A 22,699-nucleotide genomic window follows, 5' to 3' on the forward strand; every position below is an offset into this window, starting at 1 on the left:
TACGCATATCGAGCACAAACATATAACACATTCATTGGTGTCCTCCATCGTTAACCAACATCATTCAAAGTTATTACACATGCATGATGTCAAATGTTTACATGTGAAACTAAGATCACCCCGCTATCAACTTTTGTCGAAAAAGTGGTCCGGCAACATGTAATCCTTGATTTGTAACTTGGTGCTCTAGTTTCTGATCTTCTCGAACTTTGGTTCAAGCGCTAACTCGCTTTTCTTCTTGAAGAACGGTCGCCCTTCATACGTGCACTCTGTGACAAACTTACATATGTCTGCTACTGTTTGTCTGAAGTTTTGGTCGACCTTCTCCCTTCGCCACCATTCTTATGCTATTTTTAGCTGCTGCCAGCTGCTGCTGAATCTGGTGCACGTCCTTAGGTACTCGCAAACGTAGAATCCACATAGAACTGAGCCATAGGGTTGTTTGGCGCACTGCACGAAATATAATACACAATCCTTAGAGCATATATAGAGAGCAGTAGTAGTAGGACAGTATAGTATAGGAGGAGTAGGAGTAGGAGTTGGTATAGGAGTAGAGTATAGTAGAGTAGAGTATAGTAGTAGTAGTAGGAGTAGTATTAGTTAGTAGTAGTAGTAGTAGTAGTAGTATTGGTATAGAAGTAGAGTGGAGTAGAGTAGAGTAGAGTAGAGTAGTAGGAGTAGTAGGAGTAGGAGGAGGAGTAGGAGGAGTAGGAGTAGAGTAGTAGTAGGAGTAGGAGGAGGAGGAGTACGAGTAGTAGTAGCAGTAGTAGTAGGAGGAGTAGTAGGAGTAGGAGTAGTAGTAGGAGTAGTAGTTGTAGGAGGAGGAGTAGGAGTACGAGTACGAGTAGTAGTAGTAGTAGTAGGAGTAGTAGCAAAGAGCTGACAAGTAGGGATCTTACAAGTAGGAGTAGTAGTAGGAACTCGCGCCTGAGTTTGAGTTTCGTGCCATTCTTCATCTTCTTCTTCTCAAATCTCCGATCATAGCAGTAGGGATCTTACACGTACTTCTTATAAGCGTTGTACGAAAAAACACTAGTGTCAACGACAATTTGAACACGTATGTTAATTGTTAATGAATAAGTTCCATCACTTACTATCTCAATACACTTTCAAAGTGCTTGTAGCCTGGTTTGTTTGTATCCCGCAAAGAGTCAAATATACAGGCCCTTCCATCCTAAGGATAGATTATAAACGCAATCCAGTGGCCCATGATGCCCTTGCTGCACCATTCACACAATAGAGATTTGAAATGTTCAAATATGAGAAGTCATGATCCAAGTAGCTATATATATGTTCCAAGAAGATTTTTGACTTACCCGAACTAGTGGGCGGCCATGACACACCAATTTCCCTGGACCTTCTTCATGGCTCCATAGATGTACATTCCCGCCCGATACTTATATTCGATTTCTAGATCTTTCTGGAATTTCTTTCTCTCCTCCGGGTTCAAGTTCACCATGTCTTCATGAGTGTCCGGTATATTGTAACCCATGATGGTTCTCTTTGTATTAAGCATCGGAGAGACATAGATAATACCATTGCCCAATTCCTTACTTACATGGACCTGCATCCTGCAAGGAAAAGTCATCATGGCATTATTAGTTTGCTCCTAAAGTACCTATAGCGATGCAGTGGTGTCAAAGTCATAGTTAACTTACATAGCAAATAAGGTGACTTGGGCGACGTCGAGGTCCTTTCGTCGCAGTAGTCTATACATGTCATGGAAATCTATGAGGATTTCACCATCCGTGGGTGTGTGGAAGTAGTCCGCCGGAATCTTGATAATGAAATCTTGGAGGCCTGCTTTCGCCGCTTCGATGTACCATAGATGGAACTTCCTTACCTCCCACTTCTCCTCAAGGAGGTCGCCCAAGGTCATCATGAACTTTCCATGCTCGTAGTTGTTGGGGCAATCATCCGACAGGCCCCAAATCAACGGGGGTGTTTTTGGCCTGCAACACTAGGGCTTAAGATGTTAGGGAGTGAAAAAAACAGCTTTCATCACCAATTGAATTATAGATTGACTATATTCGCAAGTAGCAAACCTTTCAAATGTAGTTGAGTATGGGTGCTTGCCGGCTATTTTATAGGCCGCCCAACTCATCTTGGTGTGGTTGCAGGGTATGGCCTCCTCTTCATCTATAGGCTTCCTCGGTGGGGGAGGACATTGGCTTGTGCCCTTGTTCAAACCACTTGTAGGTGGTGGTGTCACATTGCTCGGTGCTGGCCCTGTGCCTCCCTGTGGACTGCTGTTGCCAGGAGCCAGACTGCCCAGAGGACTACTGTCTGGGCCGCCAGCATTGTCGTTGTCGCCGATGTTGTCATCGTTGCTGTTGTCATCGTCGTTGTCGTCACCCGGGTCAACAGGAGGAGACGGCTGTGAGCGTGCCGACACCGGCATCAGCACTTCCAAGACAATGTCGCCCTTATTCCATTGCACGCGCATGCCAAGAGTAGCGCCAATGAATCTGCTCCCCTCTTCAGTGGGAATGTCGAATTTATCCTCATCAAATTCTTTGTTGGTCCACGTCACGTCCACCATGGCATAGTCGGGCGGGATCGGCTTACCGTCGTACAAGGCACCACTTTTGGGTGGCAGTGCCACTCCCGTGGCCACATCCTTCTTCCTCTGTGCCCTACCAAAGGGCACCTAAAGTGTGTAGCTCGTAGGTTCCACGATGTCATCGACCGGGTACCTACGGAGTCCTTTGGTCGACGGCACCATCTGCCCTTGTACATCGTCTTGAACCTATGGTAGCACCACGCTAGCCTGGCAAAATAGCTGCGACCTCAGCACCACTATCTTGGGGTTGGTGCTCATGAAAGCATCTTGTTTCGACCCCATGATCATGTCCTTCATTGCCTCATCTTTCCCTTTCTGGATGAGCGCTTCCTTGTATCTTTGCCTCGTGTGGTATGTGCTTACATCGGATTGCCAGGAATCCACGGTCTTCTAGCTCTGCCTTGAGGATATGCCACGGACGTGGCTGTGGTGCTTGGGGTTTCCCAGCGCCCTGTTAGTACGTCCCTCTCTCGGCGAAGTTCGAATGACCTGCGCTTCTCGACCGTAGCGACCTCCAGGATCCTCTTCTCCGCCTCCTCGGTCTGTAGCTCAGACCCTGTCACGCCCAAGTGGTGGTAGTGCTGGTTCCTCTTAGCAAGCTTGGAGAACTGCTGACTCTTGAGCTTTGCTTCTAGGGTTTGTTTTTGTCTGACGAACTGTTCCCAAACTTTAGGCAAGACATAATTGTAACAGGTGAAGGGTGTCTCCCCTTTCTGCACATACTCCTTGTTGAGCATGTACCTGAAGTTTCGAAGCACTTTTCCTACCAGGACCATGACATGCCCCTGCACTTCACTTTATCATAGCCCTCTAGATACATGAATTGCCTCAGCATCTCATTCCACACATGTTCTTAAGGTCTTCTAGGACATCCTTCCAATTTTCATACGTGATAGGCACCTTCTCCCTGACTAAAATGGAGCACTGGTTGCTGAATTTGCCAAGGATCCCTGTTAGCTGCAAAGGCTCTCCCTACGGGCCCACCAGGCTATCACGTGCACATGATCGTGCTTCTTGTGCCTTCCATGTTGGCCCCTTCTCCGCTTTGGCTTCTCATCGACCGTTGTGGTTGAAGAGGTCGCCATGGAGGGAGTGGGTGCTCCTGGGGGCGCCCTTTCTTCTTCATCATCTAGTGCGAACTGCAAATTCCGAGGCACCTGCGGTAGCTGTCCAGGGCAAAAACTCGCATTAGCTATATACTTGCAGGAGCACATCAAACGCTATGTTAATTAATTCGTGCATTGATGCAAGTACCTCGAGCCTTTGTGTTTTAGTATCCTCATCCAGAGGAATCTGCAGTGGCTTCTTGCGAGAACGTTGTGTTTCGACCGATGGGTCGAAGTCCGGATCGTTTGCTTCCTCTCCACATGCTTTCTTCTGCGGCCTCGGTGTCAGCTCTTCGCTCTCGTACTCGGTGCTCCCGCCGTCTGAGCCTGAGCCTGAGCTTGATGACCCTTCGTCACTATCATCAGGGGTAGCCTCACACCACTCATGCACAGCCTCCGATTCATTAGCCATTAGAAACTATGAAGAATAGGGTTATATGGACAATTCACTTGTATAGACAATGGAATGATTATATTCATCTCATAACTTAATATAGAATTCTTTTTCATTAACATTTGGAATTGGGATACATAAATAAAAGGATAGTACAAAATTATAGAAGAAAAGTACAAAAATCATTTACATAGTTGGCTCAGATTTGCCCCATTGTCATCACATCGCTTCTAAACTGGTTGCTTGTATATGGTATACAAGCCATCCTAGTTTAGCAGCTTACAAGTAGGGGGGCACTCAATCATCATAGCCGCTGCCTCAGCATAAAAGGGATTCACATCATTGCATATGTCATTGCCTCGGCACATTTTTTGAAATTTAAAAAAGTTCATCATTGCAAATGCCACAGAGAAGCTCAAACATTACCAAAGCAGAGTAAATCCGGATCCAGATCATGCATAGAGTAAGAGTAGTAGGAGAGCAGCCATTAGTAAGAGTAGGAGAGCAGCCAGTAGTAAGAGTAGGAGTAGCAGGTAGTAGTAAAAGTAGTAAGTAGCAGTAGTAAGTAGTAAGTAGCAGGTAGTAGTAAGAGTAGCAAACAGCAGCAGTGAGGTATAGTTGGCAGTAAGTAGCAGTAGTAATAGAGTAGAGAAGAGAGAAGAATAGTATAGGACAGCTTAATAAGTAGTAGGAGTAGTAGAGGCATTAGAAGCAAAAATGTGACAGTGTTCAAACAAATTCATAAAGTTCAGTTAAGATGAGTAGTACCAAATTTCAGTTAAGAGTAGGCAGTAGGCATTAGAGTTGTAGTAGAATTAAGTTAGGAGAAGTATAGTATTAGGACAAGAGGTGTAGTAGTAGAATTCAAAATTTGCTCAGCATTTGCTCAACATCCCAAATTTTGCTCAGTTAAGATGAGTTAATTGGCATCACAGGCACCAATTGCTCAGTTAATAGGAAAGCAGCAATTAAGATCAGTTTATTTGCTCAGCATTTGCTCAACATCACAAAATTTCGCATTTGCTCAGCATCATCATAAAATTGGCATCACAGGCAATGGCACATGCTTAGCATCACCATAAAATTGGCATCACAGGCAATGGCATATGCTCAGCATCATCATAAAATTGGCATCACAGGCAATGCCATATGCTAAACATTTAAAATTGGCATCACAGGCAGCAATAGAAATCCAAAAATCCAAAACTGGGCATAACATTAGATAGGGTTAATCAGAATCACCAACAGGGATAGGGATAGGGAAGAAGGTCGGAGCTCCTCGGCGTGGACGACGAAGAAGCAAGTCCACCCCAGAGTCACCTCGGCGCAGGGAAGGAAGCCAACACTAGGGACGAGGAACGACGCCTAGGACAATGAACGGGGGCGCGGTAGCGAATGTCCTCAGCATGGCGGACAGTGATGGCGGCAGCGGCTAGGGTTCGCTAGTGCCCCCAGCAGAGCTCCTCAGCACGGAGGGCAAAGAGGAACAGTGGAGGAAGAGCTCGGAGTCGGGGTCGAGGTCGGGGTGAGGGAGAGCATGGCACCAGCGCGGCGATGACAGCGACGCTAGGGTTCGCTAGTGCCCCCAGTGGAGCTCCTCAGCGCGGAGGGAGAAGAGGAACAGTGGGGGAAGTGCTCGGAGTCGGGGGCAGGGTCGGGGCAAGGGAGAGCACGACACCGGCAATGTCGGCGGCGGCGGCGGCGAGAAAAAAATTGGCAGCCCTTCGTGGTCGAAACGAACGCGCCGAAGGACTTAGCCATTTGTGGAGGGGGCTGTGGCTTATATAGGCGAGCGCTTAACCGAGGCGGGCAAATTACAGCGCCGGCCTCGGTTAATATTAACTAAGGCGGGCCCTAATACCGCCCGCCTCCATTAATATTAACCATGGCGGGCACTGTAAATTGCCCGCCTCGGTTATTTTTTTAAGTTAGTTGACATTTATATTAACTAAAATGGTAATTGCACTCATTTTAATTTATCTAAAATTGATATTTATTACCTAATCCAAAATAAGTATTAGTATTAGTAGTAGGAGTATAGTATTTGTAGCTGATTTGTAGGAGCAGTAGTAGAGTAGTAGTAGTACACTAGCACTTGTAGGAATGAAGTAGTAGTAGTAGAAGAGTAGCAAATGGTAGGATGTAGTAGTAGACCAGTAGTAGAGGTAGCTAGAGTTTTATAGTAGAGGTAGTAGAGTAGGACTAGCAGAGGTAGTAGAGTAGTAATAGTAGGACTTAACACAACGATGCATACATAAATGTGTGGCATGTATGGTTCCATTATAATAATAAGTTACAAAAACTTGTCTTCAAATGAGTCTGATCCCTACATTATTACATAAATGTGTGGCATACATATACCATTTTGCTGCAGGTGCTCCCACGGTCCTCTTTTCACCATCAGGGCGGGCCCAGAGCATGACATTGGACTTGTTGCAGCGGTCCTCGATGGCCATGATCTTCCTTGGATGATCGGTAAAAAGCCCGAGCTCTACATAGTTGTTGTATTCTTCGGGACTCTGGACCCCATCAGCTCCACGATCCTCTGCTTTCCTGACATAACCATGTGCCACCTGTTGTCCTCTAGCATCACATAGTAGGATACTTGTGTGACCTCGGTTGCTTGTACCCACTGATCATCTTTGTAGACAACACTTTGGAGCTCCATGGTGGTGAGCCTATAGTCGTCCACGACAACCCCCTTTGGTTTGACCCACTGGCATCGAAAGATGGGTATCTGTAGTTCACCGTCGTAGTCAAGTTCCCATATCTCTTCAACCAGCCCATAGTATTGCCTCCTCTGCCTTGTGGACTCGTCGATGCCCTCATATCAAACACCGCTATTCTATGTTGTGCTCTTCTTGTCCTTCTCTTTTGTGTGGAACCTGTATCCATTGATGTCATACCCTTGCCACGTGGTGATTTGGGTGGACGGGCCAGACGCAAGCCTTATAACAGTCTCCGCTTCATCGGCTTCTCCATGGGGTATGTCCTGCTCTTGGAGCCACGCTGTAAAACTGCTCTTGCGCTGCCCATCATGAGCGGCATGGATCTCGTCCAGGTGCTTCTCAACGTAGGTTTCCATGACCACTAACTGTGAAGGATGTTGTAATGAGCTTGTTGCACCATTTTGTTTAGTACATCGGTGCGTACTTTCCGCCCCGTGCACCCCATCCCTGAGGTTCTGCCTTCGTGCTGATGGACGGGCAGCCCAATCGCCCTCCCATCTCCGATGTATTTTGTGCAGCAGTTCACGGCCTCCTTGGTTGTGTATGCCTCGATCATAGAGCCCTCTGGGTGGGCAAGGTTACGGACGTATCTATTGAGGGTCAACATGAACTGCTCGTGCTGTATCTAATCAACCATGTGCATCATCAGGTGTGGCATAATATCAAAGTAAGACGGTGGGAAGCACATCTCAAGCTAGCAAAGAGTCTCCGCGATGAATTGTTTCAGGGCGGGTAGCTCAACTTCATCGATGACTTTCTAGGTGATGCGGTTAAAGAAGTAGCACATCCGTGTGATCACCATCTTCACGTACTTTGGACCGATGGCCCTGATCACAATTGGAAGGAACACTGTCAGCATGACGTGGGAGTCATGTGAGTTGTAGTTGGTCATTGTGAGGTCTTTCATCGAGACCAAGCTCTTGATGTTGGAAGAGAAACCGGTCGGCACCTTGACACCTCTAAGCCACTAGCACACAGCCCTTCACTCGTCTTTCATTAGGTTGTAGGCCACACCCGAGAGGTCGACTTTCCCATTCTGCGTTGATGGTTGCGGGTGAATGTCATGCCTAATGCCCAGGTTGATAAGATCTATCCGTGACTTCAGACCATCCTTCGTCTTTCCCTTGATGTCTAACACGATGCCGATCATGCCTTTGAATGCATTCTTCTTCAGGTGCATGCAGTCGATGGCATGGGGTGTATCTAGTGTTTTCTAGTACGACAGGTACTTGAAGAAAATCGACTTCTTCTTGAAAGGAATGGCGATAGATGGTTCCTCCATCTTATCATGCTTTCTCTTCCTTATCGTTGTCCCCTCTGTCTCTTTCTTCTTCTTTCCAAACTCGACCTCCATGTCCTTGACCATGCCAAACACCTTTTGCCCGTACCTAGTCCGTTCTGGTTCATCAAGTTGTGGCTCAGCCTGGTTGTCGAAGTATTTATTCATCGTATCCTTTTGGAACCTATGCTTTTTTACAAGGAATCATCTGTGCCTCGTGTACACCATCTTGTTGGATCCCTTAAGGTAAGTGTAGCAGGTTCCGTCGATGCAAACTACATAGCCGGTCTTCCCTTTGATCTGCCTCGATAGTGAAAAAAGACCAGGGTAATCGGTGATGGTCACAAAGATTATGGCTTTTAGAGTGAACTTCTTCCTTAGGGACGCATCAATCAACTCGACCCCTTTTTCCCATAGTGTCTTAATGCCCTCCATGAGCGGCTCCAGGAACACATCTATATCATTGCCGGGCTGCCTTGGTCCGGAAATAACCAAGGTCAGCAGAAGGTACCTGCGCTTCTGACATAGCTAAGGAGGTAGGTTGTAGATAGTGAGGATGACTGGCCAAGTGCTATGCGAGCTGCTAAGGTCATCGAACGGGTTCATCCCGTCGGTACTCAGCGCAAACCTAACGTTCCGTGTCTCTTTGCCAAACTTTGAGAACATGGCGTTGAAATCCTTCCACTGCTTGCCATCGGAAGGGTGCCGTAGCTTGCCATCGTCCTTCGTGCGATCACTAGATGCATGCCACGACATCAGCTTGGCATCCTGGGGTTGCCGAATATAGCCCGTAGACAATCAATGACAGGCAGGTACCACATCGATAGTGCAGGACTTTTCCTCTACATGTATCCCCCTTCTTCCTCGTCCTGTTGAGACAAGATCTGCTTCTTCTTCGCCCCCTTCTTCTTGGCCCCCTTCTTCTTTGGCCCACCCAAGGCTCCATCGTCGTTCGCATCCACGTGACAACTGGCGTTCCTCTTATATCAACGCGTGCCGTAGTGCGGACAGCTCTTCAACTTCTCATACTGCTCACCCCGATAATGGATACAGTGGTTAGGGAAGGCGTCGAACTTTCTATGTTTCATCGCCACTGGCCGGATCAGCTTCTTCACCCGATAGGTATTGGCGGGCACCTTGTTATCCTTTGGGTATGCGTCAGCAAGGACACTTAAGAGCTCATTGAAGCTAGAGTCAGACCAGCCATGCTGAACCTTCAACATCAGCATCTGGAGGTTAAAACGTAGTGCCGTTTAATGCTTCGGATAGTCCTTATAGAGCGGGTCAATTGCCGCCTACTTCATCTCTCTGAAATTCTCCAACCACCTCGGGCTCTCAAATAGAATGTCATCTTTGTCGAGGCCGTTAGCTATTTGCTCCAAAAGCTCCGCACCCTCTAGGTCCCTCACAATGGCATCCTCATCACCATCCCCACCACTGTCGTCGTCAGCAGCCATGTCTTGGAATAAATCCTCTATCGTGATGTAATCACGAGCATTGTCGTCGCTGGCTGCTGCTGATGAGGAGGTGGGTTGTCGTCCTACATGCTTTGCATTGACCGTCGTCGACGACGAGGAGTTCCCTCCAGATGCACCGCCAGTCTCATCTACTTTTTCACCGTAAAAAGTCCAGACCGTGTAATCCTTGATGAAACCAAACCTGATCAAGTGAGATTGCACCTCGTTGTCTGCTTGGGCTCTCATGTTCTTACAATGAGAACACGAGCATATGGTTGTTGTTCGATTCAGACTCTCACGGTGAGCTTTCGCAGCCGCAATAAACTTCCTCACATGAACCAGGTACTACGGTTCCATTCTCTTCATCTGGTACATCTATTCGGACCTATTGTCCATACCTCAAAACCATATTCCAAAAAGCATATATTATTACAAATAAATAGCCGCCGAGAAGAGAGAATAGATCTAGAGCTAAATAAATGGCAGTTTTCTCTCTCCTCCATGAAAAGGTGGATCTAGATGTAGAGACCCAACTGATGAAGAAGAGCGATAAAATGAGGTCTGGAGAGTGTGCATCTACCTTTTGCGGTGTCCTCCTTCAACAAAACAAGAGCAAAACTTCTCCCCCTAAATTTTGCACAATTTTTAGGGTTTTGCAGCTCAAAACCTTAAAATTAGAAGAGGAGCCGCGAGGAAGAAGGTGGCGGTGGCTGGGTGCATTTATAGCCACAGAAATAACAGAGGCGGGCAATGTAAGCAAAACCGCCTCCGTTAATCACCTATTAATGGAGGTGGTTATTTTACAACGGCCGCCTTGGTTAATAGAACAACGGAGGTGATTGTAGTAAGATGACAGCCTTGGTTAATAGCAATTAACCGAGGCAGTTGGACAACATTGACCGCCTCCATTAATTCATTAACGGAGGCGGTTCCGTTACTGTGCAATTAACCGAGGCGTCCCCTTTAAGGCGACCGCCTCTGTTAAACCTTAACCGAGGCGGTCGCTCGGGGGGCTAGCCTGCCATGGAATAATGGTGGCGGGCAAAAAGTGTGCCCGCCTCCATTCAAAATATGCCGACGCCACGCAAAAGAAATCCTATACTAGTGATGGTCGAAATCATACTTGAGTGATAATTCGATGACAAAAAATGGACTCTTCCCTATTATCAATGGTGATGAGAGTCTGTAAAAGTAGTGGCCAATTTTTTTTTTAATTTTTACAAGATTTTGATTATTTATGTGTTTAGGCATCTCATGAGACTTAACAAGGAGGATATCGAGGACCTCTAATTAGTAATGTTAAGATATATGTTTATCATTCTTTGCATTGCACCATCAGTGGGGTTTCGATATGTGTTTATTTGAAACCTTAAGGTTAATTTATATAAGCCTATGTTGCACCTGTTTCAACTGTTTCAGTGACATCATAAATCTTTTAACTACTGATCTTTTTTAGTTGTTCTAGTTTCTTATGAATGTGTTAAGCTAAAATTCTAGTGTGTTATTGCCCCTGCCGGGTTATTGTCGGGGTCAAGATCTTCGGAGACACCACCCCCTTTCATCCATTGCCTCTTTCGGTCATCCATTACTTTGATCTTCTTTGTAACCTTTTTTGTTTCGTGAAGTTTGTTGTAAACACTTACCATTTTATAATAAAAAGCACAGTAGGGCCCTGCACCCTCCTGTTTCCTCAAAAAAAGGTACGCTAAGTTCTGCATCTGTGCAGTCCGCTTGAAGATTGATAGGGTATAATGAAGACAAGGAAGAAAGTGAAGAGTGGCTCTAAAAGGGCGAAGAAGACAAAGACCTACATAAAGATAAGTTCCAATGGTTTCCACAGAGTATCCCGAAGGTACACTATGTGCGTGAGGGATAAGGAAACCCAGCAGCGCACCTCGGACCAGAGAGCAAGGAGCAGGGCAAGCGGGGACCATGGAGTCGTCAAATCTAGGCAAATGACTATTTTACCCCCGAATATGCTAGGAATGTAGCGACCATTCGACTTCCTTACATAAGGATGTTTGAAATAGTCATAAAGGGAGAGAGAGAAAGAGAGAATACAACATTCATCACTTGTTTCCCATTAATTTTAGTCTTCCTGTTTTACCTTGACGGGGCGTGCTTCCTCCTGAGCCTCAGTGCCATTGCCGCGTCCAGGAAACACTTCATGGAAACACAGGTACTACGTACGAGTCTACTACTGCATAATACTAGTAACAATTTCTAGCATTGGATAGATGATTCGTGTGGTCAACTATGTTTGTAGTAATGTTCTTTTCTTGGCAGTTATTTGGTCCTAATTGATGATGTCTGGGCTGCATCGACGCTGGAGGATATTAGAAAGGCATTTCCTCAAACTAATATGCATACTAAAGAAGGTAGAATAATAGTTACTACAAGGATTCCGGCTGTTGCTACAGCACGCAGAGGACAAGAAGGCGACCGTGTTCATAAAGTTGTCCCTCTTCCCCTCGAAAAATCCCGCGAGTTATTTAAGCAAGCTCACTCTTAATCCAAACCAACTGAAGATAGAACTGTTCCAGATGATGATGCATATTGGAAGACTTGTGGGGATTTGCCGTTAGCCATAGTGCTCATGGCTGGTTATGTGGCCTGCAACGCACACAAACATCTCATCTGGGAAGACATTTATGCTGCATTATTTCCTGACAAGAAGAGGCGTGAAGATATGAAGAGTGGGAGCATCCTTAGTTCTGCATCCGCTGAGGTTGGTAAGGACACGAGGAAAGGTCTCACTCAGGAGTTAACCAGGATAGTTAGTCATTGTTACAATGAAATGCCTGCCGAAATCATCACCGGTATTTGGGCATATTTCCCAGGGGCAGCAGAATTATCAGGAAGCGACTAATAAGACGATGGATAGATGAAGGCTTTGTTAGTGAGAAGGATGGGATGAGCGTGGAGGATGTTGCTGAGACATACTTCGGTCATCTGGTAAGGAGGAAAATGATACGACCAGTGGAGCACAGCAGCAGCGGCAGGATCAAGCAATGTGTAGTTCATGACATGGTTCTTGAGCACATTGTATCTAAAGCGAGTGAAGAGAATTTCATCACTGTGGTTGGCGGCCACTGGCTTAAGAACACACCAAGCAGCAAGGTTCGTCGGCTGTCCCTCCAAGGGAGTGATCCCAAGCGTGCAAAGGATATCGAAAAGATGAACCTGTCCCATGTTCGGTCACTCACCATGTTTGAGAGCTTGAAGCAACTGCCCACCAATTCTTTCAAGTTTGGAACAATTGTACAGGTCCTGGATCTTGACGGCTGCACGGATCTCAAAGAGCAACACGCCAACGAAATATGCCGCATGCTTCTTCTCAAATATCTCAGCCTCCGAAGAACAGATGCTAAGGAGCTTCCGAAAACGATTGGAAAACTTGAGAATCTTGAGACACTGGACATAAGGGAGACAAAAATTGTTAAGCTTCCTAAGGAAGTTTGTGGTCTTGAACGACTGGTCAACATACTTGGTGGGGATAAAGAATTACGCAGGGCACTGAAGCTTCCGGAAGAGTTTGTGAAGAAGCAAAAGATGAAGGGCCTGCGCACATTGTCAGGGATTGAGATTATTGGGGAGCTAGAGGACCTGCATCATTTGACCGATTTGAGGAAACTTGCCATTTATAAGCTCAAACTCACAGGGGATAATGCAGATTTGAAATTAAGTTCCTCTATCCAGTACCTCTGTGGCTACTCTCTGCACACCCTTGTCATCCACGATGAGACATCCGATTTTTTCAAATGTCTGGATGAGATGACAACCCCACCAGAATCCCTTGTTACCCTCGAATTATCTGGCATGATGGTTCATCTCCCAGTTTGGATCGCACAACTTTATGCTGTCACTAAGTTGACCTTGACAATGACAGCTCTCCGGAAAGACAACTTAAGCAAGCTAAGCAATCTCAAAACATTATTCTCCCTTACTTTTATACTTGCAGCAGAAAAGCAGGGTTGTGGGGGTACGACCCCGGATACCCACGGCAGACCACATGGGCTGCGCCTCCAGGGGTGGCCCAGCCCGCAAGACGAAGCCTTGCGAGGCACGGCGCTGCTCGGCGTGTTCCGCAAGATACCGGAAAGATATCCTGAAGATACTACGAGATCTGTTAGGATACGTATGATCCCATGATTCCTGTAATCTGTTATTCCATTCCGGTTATCTCCTAGATCTAACCGACTTGTAACCCTACCCCCAGACTATATAAGACGGGCAGGGACCCCCTCCAAACTCACGCAATATCATACAATAACCAATACAATCCAACAGACCACAGAAATAGGGTATTACGTCATATTGACGGCCTGAACCTATCTAACCCGTGTCTCTGTTGCCTTCTTGTTCTTGATTGCACGCCTCTCTGTCGATCAATCTACCTTCGTGGGATACCCCTCAGAGGACTGCCGACGATATTATGTCGACAGTTGGTGCGCCAGGTAGGGGTGTGCGTGCTGTTTCCTTGTCAAACAAGATGGCTTTTTCCGCAGGTTCTTCGTCTCTCCCGCGGCCCGGCCAGATCTTCACGGTCGGATCGATCTCGTGGGTCATCAATGCTGACGGAGTCGGAGAGCTCATCGAGACGGTGCAGATCGATTCTGCGCCGATCACCTCAACACCTGCGACTGGAGATCCGATCTCGGAACCGCTTCCAGGGTCGCCTTCATCAACTACTCGCCGCCTGCTTCCTCGCTACCCGAGGAGGCAAATCAACAACGACGATCTGATCGCATCCATAGATCAGGATGGCCAGAAGCTCGTTGATTGCCTTTCCATCACCGAATCAGCTCTGACCACTTTAGCTCAGCGCCGACCACCCTCCGATTCAGATCTATCGGAGGCTGCTTGGAGAACTCCAGGGGTTACGGCCCTACCCTTCGGGCTCACCAACACCGCCACCGTCTATCAAGATGCCCTAAGGGGTAGATTCACCGACTAGGTGGGGGATATCCATCCTCTCGCCGACCAGATCGCCGACCAGCTCTCTCCGACTGTCAAGATGCTTGGGTTCTCGCGGTGACATTCTTTGACTACGACGATCAAGCCCCGGTGCCCAAACGGAACTCACAGTAGCACTTTGGGCTTGTGGCAGCAGCCCCGTGCTTTTCGGCGTGTGCTGGAAGACCGACGAATCTTGATCGGGACAGCAAGGTCAAGACGTATCCGCACAAGAATAAATATCACCGAACTTGCATCTAGCATCGCCGTCGTGTCGAGTGCATTTGGATCCATGGACATGTATGTACGGAGTTGCATCTAATTGACCCAACTCCTTTCGTATCATGCCCGAGGCCCTGCATCGATCCGAGCACCTAGATGTCATACATGAAAAGCTAAGATTTCAACTACGCCTATTCGACTACGACTCCACGCAACCGTCCGAGCCCTCAAGCGAGCCGCTAAGCAAGCTGCCCACGTCGCCGACCAGATAACATCATACACCATCGACCAAACATTCTGTCTAAAGCTAAGTCATGCTTTAACATTCTTCTAAATATTCTCTAATCTTCATATATCGCCATAATATTTCTCCGAGCTGTTTTCTCCATGTTTATTCTCCAAACGGTTTTCTTTCATGTATACCATCTTGATGGCATACAGCTAAGCCTAAGGCAAATCCCCGAACAGTCATGTTGACGCTCGGATATCTCTAGAGATGGCCCTATCTCCGGCTCCTCCCTACACGTGCACGAGTGTCTGCCCTCTGCGTTATGGGTGGTCGGCAGCGGCTCCTTAGCGACGCTTTGTTCTTCCTACACGCACATGGGCTCCGCGCTTCTCGTTATGGTTAACAGGCTAGCTAGGGCTAGAGACTCAGGTACACACTAACTGGTCGGGCGGTCTGTATTAAATATAAATACATCTTCACAGCAACTGATCGCCGAGCTGCATATGCTATTTCATCATCATTGCTGATTCTTCTCCGGAGTTCATATATTTTTACATCATGTACTACCCGTTCTACATATTTGTATTGCAGGATCATTGTCCAGGTGATTGGACCACCTAGTGCTCGGACTTCGCCACCGATCAACTGGTCAGACCGCTAGGTTCATGGACTTCGTCGCCGACCAGTTGATCGGACTATTTGCCGGTCGCTTCTACTCAATGCTCACTTCGCCGCCGATCAGTTGACCGGACTGTTCGTCGCTCGTGCTTCATCATCAGCTATGCCGGGGACTCCTTGGTGCTCGGACATCGCCAGCTAAGCTAGGGACTCCTCGGTGCTTGGACATCGCCAGCTACGTCGGGGACTCCTCGATGCTCGGACATCGCCAGCTACGCCCGGGGCTCCTTAGGGCTCGGACATCGTCAGCTACGCCGGGGACTCCTCGGTGCTCGGACATCGCCAGCTATGTCGGGGACTCCTCGGTGCTCGGACATTGCCAGCTACACCGTGGACTCTTTGGCGCTCGGACACCGCCAGCTACGCTAGGGAGACATCGCCAGCTGTGCCGCGGACTCCTCGATGCTCGGACATCGCCAGCTCCACCGGGGACTCCTCGGTGCTCTGACATCACCGGCTATGCTGGGGACTCCTCGGTGCTCGGACATCACAAGCTACGCCGGGAACTCCTCGGCGCTCGGACATCGCCAGCTATGCTGGGGACTCCTCAGTGTTTGGATTCTTTGTGCAAGCGTCGCCAGCTAAGCTGATGACTCTCTTGGTGCTCGGATCTTGCTATGTCTCATCAGTGTACTATCAAGCTGCTCCATGCTGTTCGGATCAGGGTGCTGATCTTGGGCAGCACGTCTAGGGTCTTGATACGCGCATATCAGACGACGTCGGCAAGCTTTCAGACTTCTTTTTCTTTGACCCTGCTACAAGATTCATTCTTTATCTTCTAGCTGGCTCGGGGACTAAGTGGGCACACTTCACCTTGCGGTGAATGTGAGTTTTTCTTTTAAGGCACCGCTCGGGGACTGGCTGTCTGCTCGGCTGGTCTTCTGCTTTTCATCTACTTTGGACCCTGGCACCAGGTCACCTACGTCACCTACTGTCTGGCGCCCACCGTGTCTCCTGAAGTTGAAGAAGACTCTCTCCTTTCTCATGGTTGGACTCTAAGTGAGCACACTTGGTCCATCGTGAGGAAATTTTCGATCTTGGACTTAAGCTCCTTACATCCTTGTGGCAAGCCGTACTTGGGATACATTGCTCGGCAGCGGTTCACTACTGTTCGGCGACGGTTCACACTGATCGGCGACGGTTCACGCTGCTCGGCAACGCTTCACGCTGCTCGGCGATGGTTCACACTGCTCGGTGACTATTCACGACTGCTCGGCAACTCATCACGGTGGTCGAACCATGAGTTTGACTGCTCGGCCTCGTTCGCACCTGCTCGGACAAGCTCAAGACAGCGTTGCACAACAAATACAAGGCGCTCGGGGACTAGCTGTGGGGGTACGACCCCTGATACCCACGCCAGACCACATGGGCTGCGCCCCCAGTGGCGGCCCAGCCCACAAGACAAAGCCTTGCGAGGCACGGCGCTGCTCGGCGTGTCCCGCAAGATACCGGGAAGATATCCTGAAGATGCTACGAGATCTGTTAGGATATGTATGATCCCATGATTCCTGTAATCTATTATTCCTTTCCGGTTATCTCCGAGATCTAACAGACTTGTAACCATGCCCCCTAGACTATATAAGGCGGGCAGGGACCTCCTCCAAACTCACGCAATATCATATGATAGCCAGTACAATCCAACAGACCACAGGAGTAGGGTATTACGTCATACTGATAGCCTAAACCTGTCTAACTCGTGTGTCTCTGTTGCCTTCTTGTTCTTGATTACACGTCTCTCTGCCGATCAATCTACCTTCGTGGGATTCCCCTCGGAGGACTGCCAACGATATTCTGTCGACAATGGTCCAGATACTATGGCCATTCTTGCAAAAAACAAGTTGTTCTCGGATGGGCAGATCATAATTCCAGATGGTGGATTTGGGAACCTTAAGCTCCTTCGCTTGTGTGCTCCTCTCGTTCCATTGCTGACATTTTCAGAAAATGCCATGCCAAAGCTTGAAAGGCTTGAGGTGCGGTTCAAAATGTTGGAGGGCATTTATGGCGCAGAAAACCTTGCATCACTCAAAGAGGTGTATTTAACATTAAATGACAAAAACGATGAAGCTATGACCAAATATATTGCAGAAGAGGTGAGGAGTGCAGTGAAGGGAGTTGCTGCCAAGGAGTCCATGTCCAGGATAATCCTTCATATCATCGAGACAGATTAAGATTATTAATGCCATTTGGTTGGGTTCAATTTTCTGAGTCCTGTGTAGTATCATCCTATTGTCACTTGTGCATGTTGGGAATTCTTAACTTGATTATTTATTTATTCTGGGTGTTGTATTTAAGTGTTTATTTATCTTTAAACTCAGTATTTCTTTATTCACGTTAATTAGTGCAAGTGATGAACTTACCCATGCTTTTTCGCAAGTTACTTGATGACATTTACACAGCCTATATATATGGTTTTCTTAGAGTGCTATGAAAGTATGTGTCCCAAACAACATATTTTCACAAGAACATGCTACAGTTCCTATGAAAGTTTGACAGGCTAATCCTAGTGCCAGTATCCTACACAAAATTATTTGGCACATATGAATTTTTACTGACTTACAGTTGATTAATGGAGAGGGGAAAGCAGTATCATGGTGGCAGAGGCGGAGCCTGGATTTGACCATAGGGAGGGGTGGAGGAAGTCATTACCAAATTTATTTTCTCCAGTTTGCAAATACTTGATGTTACTATGTTTTTATAGATAAAGTAAGATTTATTGATTTCAGACAATTACATTAAGATGATACAATTACACTGAGACCACTGCCCACATCTATGTAGATGCAGAGACACAGTAATTAATTCGAAGAAATAATGATATGACGCCAAATATCATGTCACAGCGAGCAACAAAACAGATCAGGGGCTTTAGCTTCATCCACAACTGGTGAGTAACATTTATCGCAAAAAAGGCCTCCAACAAAAGGAGTGGCACGTGCAGCACCGTTGTTGTTATGAGCCAACCAACAAGAACCATATTATGATTCATGAGTTTTCACCCTGCAGAGCAAGTTCTTGGAACTCTAGACAATGCTTTTTAAAAAGGAATGACAATAATACTGTCATTACTAGGTACAAGTAGCTAAGCCCGAGTATAGGGTCTTCTATAAAATATCTAATATTAAACTGAAGTAGTGGTGCGATGCAAATTGGAGAAACTATAAAAGAGAACGAAAAATCATAAATAGTAACCAACAAATGATTTAACCACAGATTCAATTCTTGGATATTCTTCAAGAATTCTGAGATCTCTCACTGTATGAATGGAACTTTTAGAGACATCTTAAAATAAACCTCTTATTTCACTTCTGCACCAACAAGTGATTTATTGGAAACAAAGAGGTACAATTAAATGGGTGAAATTTGGCGAGCGTGACACCAAATTCTTTCATACCTATGCTTCTATCAAGCACTCAAAAAAATGCTATAACATCACTGCAAGACAGCAATGGACAATTCTTCTTTGATCATGACCGCAAGGCAGATTTGTTTGGAAGGCTTGTAAAGCGAGGCTTGGCTGCTCGCAATTTAACATTATTAATTTTGATTTAAACATCCTCCTTTTCACTTTGCAGTTGTGGAAACAAACGAATGCATTGGCTCAATCTGACGTACGTTTCGCGCTTGTCCCAGCCTCGCTGCTGCTAGATTCTCTTCCAAAGCAATTAGGCCAGGTCAAGACTTTAGATAGCAAACGAGTATTTCTATTTGTAAAGAAAACAGGGAATGAACATATTATCATTTTATATGAACATAATATATGTAAAAGAGATTGTAATTCCTGGCACATACCCTTCAAATATTATGTGTTCCCGAGCGATCTTCCTTTTGTTCTCTTCTAATCCATTGTCACATCCGGTTTTAAAAACAAAATCAGGCTTGCCATATGTGTGCCCAGGAAGTCCACACATACAACAACAGAATAGAGGATATCAGAAACAATGTTATATAGTGGAAACATACTTATAATTAACACTTACATGAGAGAATAGCGGAACTGTTATTCCTGTTTTCTTTAGGCTCCAACTTCACAGGGACGGCTGACTGGGGCTACGTATGCTAAGCACTTCTAATAGTATCTTGAGAACTCCTTTGTTGTCTTCACCAATCTTCTGAGCAACTTTTCCTAGAGTTTGGGGGTATGGGGAAATGGCAAGGGTGAGCACATGTCGTACTCAGCAAATATAACACGGGGTTCATGAGGCTCAAAAGGCTAACACGGGTTTACCGCAATTAGCTTTTAGTGAGTCATAATTTTAAGCAATTGAGTAGCAACAAGTTTAACATAAGCCCAAATAACCACATGATCAGGTAAACATGAATAATAAATAGCATAAACAAATCATTAGTGAGCATCTTCATCATTAGTATCATCAGTGTTCATCATCTATTCCGTAAGGGTTGCAAGGCCGCTCGCGACCATGAGCACAGCTGTTATAACAGTTTTACACTCTACAGAGGTTGTACACTTTCACTGTGAGTCGTGATTTACCCTTTCGTCAGAGGTCGCGAGCCTCTTAACCCCCTACCAAGGAAGGTCGGCAGGGTTCACTATGAAGCCTTTCAAAGGTTCGTTTAACAAGTTAGGGTAGCTAGGTTTCTGTGCCCTGCGAATGTAGGGCTCCCCTTCCGACAGGCACAATAATGTGCAGCCTATATACTGACGGACAGTGGCCACACTATATCCAACCCGAAACACTCCCCTTTTGTGCCACAAAGATAACCTCTAACAAACTAGAAAAGATCCTTATACTGAGCTAAAGCTAGAGCCATGTAGCCCTCACAGTTGTACTGTAAGTCCCGGATGATCACTTACAGATAAGTCCTTAGGGAGAGGAATCTAGAGCATCATAAATTGCCCAATGCTCTAGCCCCCTTGTTCCATATTACTAAAAAGCATCTTTTGATGTTTATTGCATATACCATTAGTCAAGTTACAAGATCATAGCTTTAATTGAGCACTAGCATCATACTACCCAACGCAATAATCCATAGGAATCAAGGAATCCAGGATATCAAATAGCTAGAAAAATTACTACGGTTGCTAAGGTAGACACATGCATATGATTAAAATGATATTAAGGTGAATAGGACAACAAGAAAGATCACATGCTATACTTGCCTTAAACACTTGCTCAATTCTCATACCATCAGCTTTTGGTCATCACCTTCTGATCTTCAGCGTCCAGAAACGGTTCTCGTCTACTCGTAGCAGGCACCACACATAGGCAATCATACAAGCAACAAATAAAAGCAACTAAGAACAATTCACCACACGAGAGAAAAAACTACATACTAAAAGAGAGCTCGTCACTACGGTCACAAGATCACAAGAAACGTCGAGAATGGAACTACCGTTGAAAGAAACGACTACCGAGAATTTATATTATAAAAGTAAAGAAAAGCCTATATGCTTGATTTATTTTAATTTAGCAAAATCATATGAAGCATATTAATTCGGATTACATAAATTCACATTTTATTTTAGAAGCCGGATTAAACTAGTCCTATTTTATTTACCAACATATCTCATATTATTTAAACCATTTAAACTTTACTTTGTATATGAAATAAACATGTGAGAGTAACTATTCGATTTTAACATGTCCGACGTGTTTAAGCTAAGCAAATTATGATTTAAAATACATTTATGTCAATATTTAATCAAATTAATATTATCATATGAAAAGGCGAATGTTAAACCCTATGTTACTTTTAATTAAAATCCGGATTACATAAAGCAGTAATCAAATTAATATTTAATTTATAAATTTCAAAGATGTGAGACATGTTAAACATCGCTACTAACATGTATCTTATGGTCGGCACGGTCGCAACTCAACAAGAACGAAGTTACAACACTAATTAGCTTTTAATTCAGAAAAACGGTGTGAGCAATAATATTAATCCAATTAATATTTGTGTTGAAAACTATAAACATGGGACATGGTATATAACATCGTCATCGCCTAGCATACAACGTTACAAAGTGAGCGTAGATCGGAGACATAATTAAGAACTATATTGATTTTAATTAAACAAACTATTAAATAAATGTTAATCAAATTAATATTTAATTATGAAAGCGTAATAAGGTAACATGGAACACATCGTCATGAACACGTATCACATGTTGCGATGAAACTCGGGCAATCGAATCGAAATCAAAAACCTAAATCGACTTTAATTAAACAACGATTAATTAATTATAAACACAATTAATATTTTGATAAAATAAATTTATAAACATGTGAAATATAAACTAATAACTCTACTGCATAGATCTCGGCGACACAAATCTAACGCAACTTGAACCACTTAAAACGGAATTAACACGGATAAATGGCGAAGGTTACTAACCGGTGGCAATTTTGTAATTATCGGCATCTTCTACCTCCATCCATCCACGTACAGGACGTCACAGAGAGGGGCTCGGCTGGGTTCTGCTGCTGCTGTTCATCACGGAGGTGAAGAGGCACAGCCTCGGCAGGGGAGGGAGGGGCGCCTTGGCCAGGGGCTCTGCCGGCCGGCCGGGAGAGGGCCACGGCCATGGGCCCGCATGGCCGAGCGACCTCCTGCCTGCTCGGCTGAGCACGCGGGCAGGGGCAGGGCGTGCGTGCGGAGGCGGCCCGGGAGGCGCGGGATGGTGGCTACCGGCAGCGCAGGTGGCGGGGAGGAGGCCGGCGCAGTGGGGCCGGAGTACTGCTTGCACGGGAAGTGGCCGGAGTTCACCGGAAAACTAAGAACAAGATAACGCCCATGAAGACCTTGCCGGAAAGGCCATCGGAAACAAAGAAAAAAAAAGAGAAAACGGTCTAACGGTGAGTAAGACACTGGGGTGCAGACAACGATGAGATCTACCTCGTGGTGGAGAGGACTCGTGGAAAGAATCGTCGGAGTATGCCGACGGTAACATGACAAGAAGAGAGAAAATTCTAATTTATTAAACGAGGGATTTTTCAAACTAGAGTCTCTTCTTACGATAGTTTTGGTGTGCTTTGCACAAGGGGTTGGTATATATATATATATATATATATATATATATATATATATATATATATATATATATATATATATATATAATATATA

The 22,699-nt window shown here is 45.8% G+C and overlaps 1 long non-coding RNA gene and 1 pseudogene across 1 annotated transcript; one reads left to right on the forward strand and one right to left on the reverse strand.

Moving 5' to 3' along the window:
• The first annotated feature begins 11,279 nt into the window (after positions 1–11,279).
• Positions 11,280–17,781, forward strand: LOC136498293 (disease resistance protein Pik-2-like; annotated as a pseudogene).
• Positions 17,782–18,824: 1,043 nt separating this feature from the next.
• Positions 18,825–22,418, reverse strand: LOC136496405 (uncharacterized). The gene is made up of 4 exons (XR_010769050.1): positions 21,971–22,418; positions 20,733–20,812; positions 19,403–19,736; positions 18,825–19,314 (listed from the first exon to the last, which is right to left on the reverse strand). It is a non-coding gene; the product is annotated as an uncharacterized lncRNA (long non-coding RNA).
• Between the last annotated feature and the right edge of the window lie 281 nt (positions 22,419–22,699).

The sequence above is a fragment of the Miscanthus floridulus genome, chromosome 12 (assembly GCF_019320115.1).
Source record: "Miscanthus floridulus cultivar M001 chromosome 12, ASM1932011v1, whole genome shotgun sequence".
NCBI classification, from domain to species: Eukaryota; Viridiplantae; Streptophyta; class Magnoliopsida; order Poales; family Poaceae; genus Miscanthus; species Miscanthus floridulus.